Source organism: Coregonus lavaretus (assembly GCF_964263955.1).
Source record: "Coregonus lavaretus genome assembly, chromosome: 3".
Taxonomy (NCBI): Eukaryota; Metazoa; Chordata; class Actinopteri; order Salmoniformes; family Salmonidae; genus Coregonus; species Coregonus lavaretus.
In genome coordinates this window covers 1,484,066-1,489,908 of record NC_139990.1, presented here as the reverse complement: position 1 = coordinate 1,489,908, position 5,843 = coordinate 1,484,066, and the positions used below count along the sequence as shown (strand labels likewise).

Below are 5,843 nucleotides of genomic sequence, written 5' to 3'. Positions count from 1 at the left end.
TAGGTCAGGATCAAACCTGGCCAATCATAGCTATGGTATACAATACCTCTTCTGCTGGAGCTGGGTAGTCTTCGCTGAAGTGCCTTCGGAAAGTATTCAGACCCCTTGACTTTTTCCACATCTTGTTACGTTACAGCCTTATTCTAAAATTGATTAAAACATTGTTTTCCCTCATTACTCAACACAATCACGAAGCCAAAACAGATTTTTTAGAATGTTTTGTAAAATACGGAAATATCACATTAACATAAGTATTCAGACCCTTTACTCAGTACTTTGTTGAAGCACCTTTGGCAGCGATTACAGCATCGAGTCTTCTTGGGTATGACGCTACAAGCTTGGCACACCTGTATTTGGGGAGTTTCTCCCATTCTTCTCTGCAGATACACTCAAGTTCTGTCAGGTTGGATGGGGAGTGTTGCTGCAAAGCTATTTTCAGGTCTCTCCAGAGATGTTAGATCGGGTTCAAGTCAAGGCTCTGCATGGCTACTCAAGGACATTCAGAGACTTGTCCCAAAGCCACTCCTGCGTTGTCTTGGCTGTGTGCTTAGGGTCGTTGTCCTGTTGGAAGGTGAACCTTCACCCCAGTCTGAGGTCCTGAGTGCTCTGGAGCAGGTTTTCATCAAGGATCTCTCTGTACTTTGCTCCGTTCATCTTTGCCTCGATCCTGACTAGTCTCCCAGTCCGTGCCGCTAAAAAACATCCCCTTGGTAGGGAGGTGACCAAGAACCCGATGGTCACTTTGACAGAGCTCTAGAGTTCCTCTGTGGAGATGTGAGAACCTTCCAGAAGAACAACCATCTCTGAAGCACTCCACCAATCAGGCCTTTATGGTAAAGTGGCCAGACGGAAGCCACTCCTCAGTAAAAGCCACATGACAGCCCGCTTGGAGTTTGCCAAAAGGCACCTAAAGGACTCAGACCATGAGAAACAAGATTCTCTGGTCTGATGAAACCAAGATTGAACTCTTTGGCCTGAATACAAAATGTCACGTCTGGAGGATACATGGCACCATCTCTACGGTGAAGCATAGTGGTGGCAGCATTATGCTGTGTGAATGTTTTTCAGCTGCAGGGACTGGGAGACTAGTCAGGTTCGAGTTAAAGATGAATGGAGCAAAGTACAGAGAGATCCTTGATGAAAACCTGCTCCAGAGCACTCAGGACCTCAGACTGGGGCGAAAGTTCACCTTCCAACAGGACAACGACCCTAATCACACAGCCAAGACAACGCAGGAGTGGCTTTGGGACAAGTCTCTGAATGTCCTTGAGTTGCCCAGCCAGAGCTCGGACTTGAACCCAATCGAACATCTCTGGAGAGACCTGAAAATAGCTGTGCAGTGACAGAGCTTGAGATGATCTGCAGAGAAGAATGGGAGAAACTCCCCAAATACAGGTGTGCCAAGCTTGTAGCGTCATACCCAGGAAGAGTCGAGGCTGTAATCGCTGCCAAAGGTGCTTCAACAAAGTACTGAGTAAAGGGTCTGAATACTTATGTAAATGTAATATTTCCGGGTTTTTTTTTAAATACATTTGCAAAAAAATTATTAAAACCTATTTTTGCTTTGTCATTATGGGGTAGTGTGTGTAGATTGATGAGGGGGGGGGAAACAATGTAATCCATTTTAGAATAAGGCTGTAACGTAACAAAATGTGGGAAAAGTCAAGGGGTCTGAATACTTTCCGAATGCACTGCAAATAGTACAATTCTACAAATGGTGCCAGACTTTTCACTCACCTTTCCTTTCAAAGCTCTCCTCATATGAGGATGCAGGCGAGGGCCAGGTGACCACTTTCAGGCAGAATACGGTGGTGTTGTTGACCTTAATGATGGCTAAAGACTACTTATCATAGGCACTGACACCTCCATCTTCCCTCAGGTGCAATGGAAGACCACAAAGGAAAAGCAATTCACTTTTTCCAATCACGAAATAAACTCTAAGCTCTCCATTATAGCTTTTCATAATCACAGGAATCTACGATTCCTCGTCAACCTCTACAATAACAAAAGCATCCTTACCTCATGCTTCAAACGAATACAGCGCCAGGCAGTGATGCGTATTCACTGAGTGGTCGATTTCAATGATTTGCACATACAATCCCAAGCATGAACAATGTAATTTTATGAACAGACCACTAATATATGTCCAATACACACATTTGGAAATATATGGCATATGATTTTCTTCTCTCTCACCCATAGATACAAGAAACGTTGATTACAACATCGATCATGTCACAGTAGAGCTGTCGGTGGTGATGTAGATCTTACTGACCACGTCAAACAGGAAGGCTTTCTCAATCCCCGAGTTCTGTCCAAAAATAAACAAAGTTCTGACAAAATTAGAAGAATCAGTTCAAATTAGCTTATTGAAATGATGAAAAAAGACATAGTGATATTAAAATGTTCAGAAGGTTTTCCAATGTTGGTAGCTGAGGAATGAGCTTCTGGACCACTTTACTGAAAGCCTCAAATATGGAATGGTCATAGATGCTGGTCAAATAAAAGCTGAAACAGAGAAAGAGAGAGAATTGAGAAAACAGTAACATGTCTTGTATCTAACAGTTCCTCTCCCAACTTGTTATGCCAAAAACAAGCTGATCCCTCTGAGTGACATTGGGCCACATACCTAACCCACCACCAGTTAAGGACAAAACAGATCGTTCCGACAAATGGTTAAAAACAGCGGTTGTCCTTCCTATCTCCTCTGACCACAGAACATCAGCTGTAATTTATGGTTAATTTCCCTACGATTCTTCATGTTGAATCACCACAGTTTGTCGACACCCAGCAGGTGATCTACGATTCCACTGCGCACGGCTGACATTCGTTATGTTGTCTTGTCTTGTCGTGTCTGGTCCTCTGTAGCTCAGCTGGTAGAGCACGGCGCTTGTAACGCCAAGGTAGTGGGTTCGAACCCCGGGACCACCCATATACAAAACAATTTATGCACGCATGACTGTAAGTCGCTTTGGATAAAAGCGTCTGCTAAATGGCATATTATTATTGTCCTTTGCACTAACCTGAGGTAAAGCTTCTCCAGGCTGGCATCTGCTAGGTCATCGTTGGCTCTCCGATGGAGGTCTCTTTGGGTTTTATCTTGTGATCGTCTTGACAGGCCATCAACCTTATGGATAAAAACACCTCAAAGTTGATCTCTGGGTTGAACCTGTAGGCTCCGGACACCAGTGGCGGCTCCTGAAAAAATTCTCAGGAGGGGCAATTTTTCTGATGATTTAGGTGACCTACACACATTTTAAAAAAGATATGTCCAGCAACAACATGAAGACAGGGGCAGCATATAAGTCAATACCAGAAGCATTTATTGACTGATCTGGGGAGATGGATTCCAGTTTCTGTGACAGATTATAAATAATCTCTGATGCCTTTGTTATATTAGCTTTTGGTTGAATGTACTGTCGTAGTAAATATATAATGTTATAGCTTGGTCTGACTAAAATCTTGTGCATGACCCATTTTGTGTTGGGCGTTTGTTTTCAATCAATGCTGTTCCTATCCTATAACAATGGACAAAAGAGTCCTATCTTGTCAGCCTTGTCAGCAGGTGGCCAAGGACAACACCCACGCCATAGGTCTCTCAGTTCTTCCAACTCACGAGTTCTTGCTCTGAGGACACACACACACACACACACACACATCATCACTGATAACACACACACACACACACATCATCACTGTTAAACACACACACACACACACATCATCACTGTTAAACACACACACACACACACACAAAAATCCCCTCTCTTTAGGCTGAACATTTGAAGACAGAGAACCCGACTCAGAGCCAATGCAACAGTGGAGGGGACCTCGCCCAACTCATCAGGACCAATCAGAAGATCAGAACTACTAGATTCAACCTACATCATTTATTGTATAAAATGTCAGCACACAATGTTTTCGGGGCTCTCTTCAGATAGCTCCCTAAGAGTTTGACGAACGAGTCCGTGCACGCGATTCCAGATATCTTTACCTCTGAATAAACTGCCTTTATTATACCATATCCACCCTGTCCAAAGTCTCTACTTGGTCTCAGTTCTCCAGTAAACTTGTGATTATCAACAGTACACAACGGTAACAAACAATTGGGGGAACTCACGGGGCAGATAGTAAGGTCACAGTGACACAGAAAGCAGTTCAATGTCGGGGCTCGGGGGTACAGAGTCGCTCTCTTACCAGGATCGATTTTCCCTGTGACTGTCAGATCGAGGTCCGCTCCGACCAGGGTGAAGCCGGCCGGCTCCACTTCTCTGTCCGGGACTCTGTCATCCAGCCAAGTCTCCCAGCTGTATTGGATTCCGCTGCCAGCAACGTTTTCATTATTTAGTCCGTTCGTAGCGGGTATGTACACGATCAACAAGATCAGTCCAAAACCCACCACTCGAAATCCATGGTTGGCAGAATGTTTGTAAACTAAGTGTACAAATTAAAAACATAAAATAACGCCACTAAGTGTACAAATTAAAAACATAAAATAACGCCACACTGCAGGTCGCAAAGAGACGCTGCTAGCCGCTATTTGCTTAGTTACGTTCATGGTTACGTCACGTATGACGAAAGCGCGTAAGTGCAAGCCCACAGACACCCATAGAGAATGTATTGAAAGCTTTGAAATTTGAAAAAAATAGATTTTACATGACAGGCTATGAGAGACTTCTGGGCGATTTTCAACCTGACTGAAATCGCCCAAAAACGGGCGGGGCCATTTGAAGCACGACTTTAGCCTGATTTGACATTTAGTGGCAGTCAGATCAGATTACAACACTGATAACTACTGTTGCCGTGATATAATTGATTAGAAAAAAAATCCCTTCCTTTTCCCGTTTGGCAGTGCGTCGCCCATATCGCCCTATTGAACAGGCCGTCCCTGCCGGACACTGAGATGAAGCCCTTCCAAAGCTTCCACGTAATCATCCTGATGAAACCAAGAGAGAATAAAGACAAAACCCTCTAAGCAGAGGAGAGACATTGCAGCCGCTTATTTTTTGAATACATACAAATCTGTGAAACTGTAGGCTGTGCAGCCTTCTCAATGTTTGCCGTGGGTAGGGCAACATCTAACTGTCCTCTAATCATCTCACCTGAGCATCAGTGACAAGATCAAAGCCCCGCACCCCTGTGACAAGATCAAAGCCCCGCACCCCTGTGACAAGATCAAAGCCCCGCACCCCTGTGACAAGATCAAAGCCCCGCACCCCTGTGACAAGATCAAAGCACCGCACCCCTGAAGATCATCTCATAGTTGAAGGTAGGGTCGAAGTCCACAGTACCAGGCAAGTCCCAGATTTGGAAGTTGACGAAAGAGCTGCTGGAGATGTCATCCTTGTAGATTTTGTTGGCGCTCTCCAAGAACAGTGTCTCATTTGGCGACATCTTGTGGAATTCAACCTGGATAGTGGCGCACAATAAACACTATAAAAGCCAATTTATGCTTGACACAAATGTGGACGGAGGCTTCGTATAGCGGGTGTGACGCAATTGGCATGCAGTGGCCAAATCAAGCTCTGTACAGCATTGCTGTGCCCTCTCAAATGTTGTTACAATGTGTAGGGCTCCGTATAGTTCCGCATTGACATGATTGGTTGACGGTAGGTGGGGGCTGTACGTCCTGTACAAACGCAAACTCACTTCACAATAGTTCTGCTCCGCTAAGCGTAAGAAGTATGACAGCCCTCACGTCTGCATCGCAGTAAATGCTGTACGGCCACTTCAGACATCAGATTAACAATGTAGAGCCTTTTAGTGTGGATGACTTGACTAGTTAGTTTATCCATTTGAGTCGTTTTCCATGCATAAACATTATAGTTAGTATGACCTGGCGG

General features: G+C 44.5%; 1 pseudogene across 1 annotated transcript; it reads right to left on the bottom strand.

The window, feature by feature from the left end:
- Positions 1-1,729: 1,729 nt before the first annotated feature.
- On the bottom strand, positions 1,730-5,394 carry LOC311119254 (ras-related GTP-binding protein C-like; annotated as a pseudogene). The gene is made up of 6 exons: positions 5,244-5,394; positions 5,103-5,191; positions 3,024-3,198; positions 2,394-2,508; positions 2,197-2,311; positions 1,730-1,874 (listed from the first exon to the last, which is right to left on the bottom strand). The product of its transcript is annotated as a ras-related GTP-binding protein C-like (transcript).
- Positions 5,395-5,843: the final 449 nt, after the last annotated feature.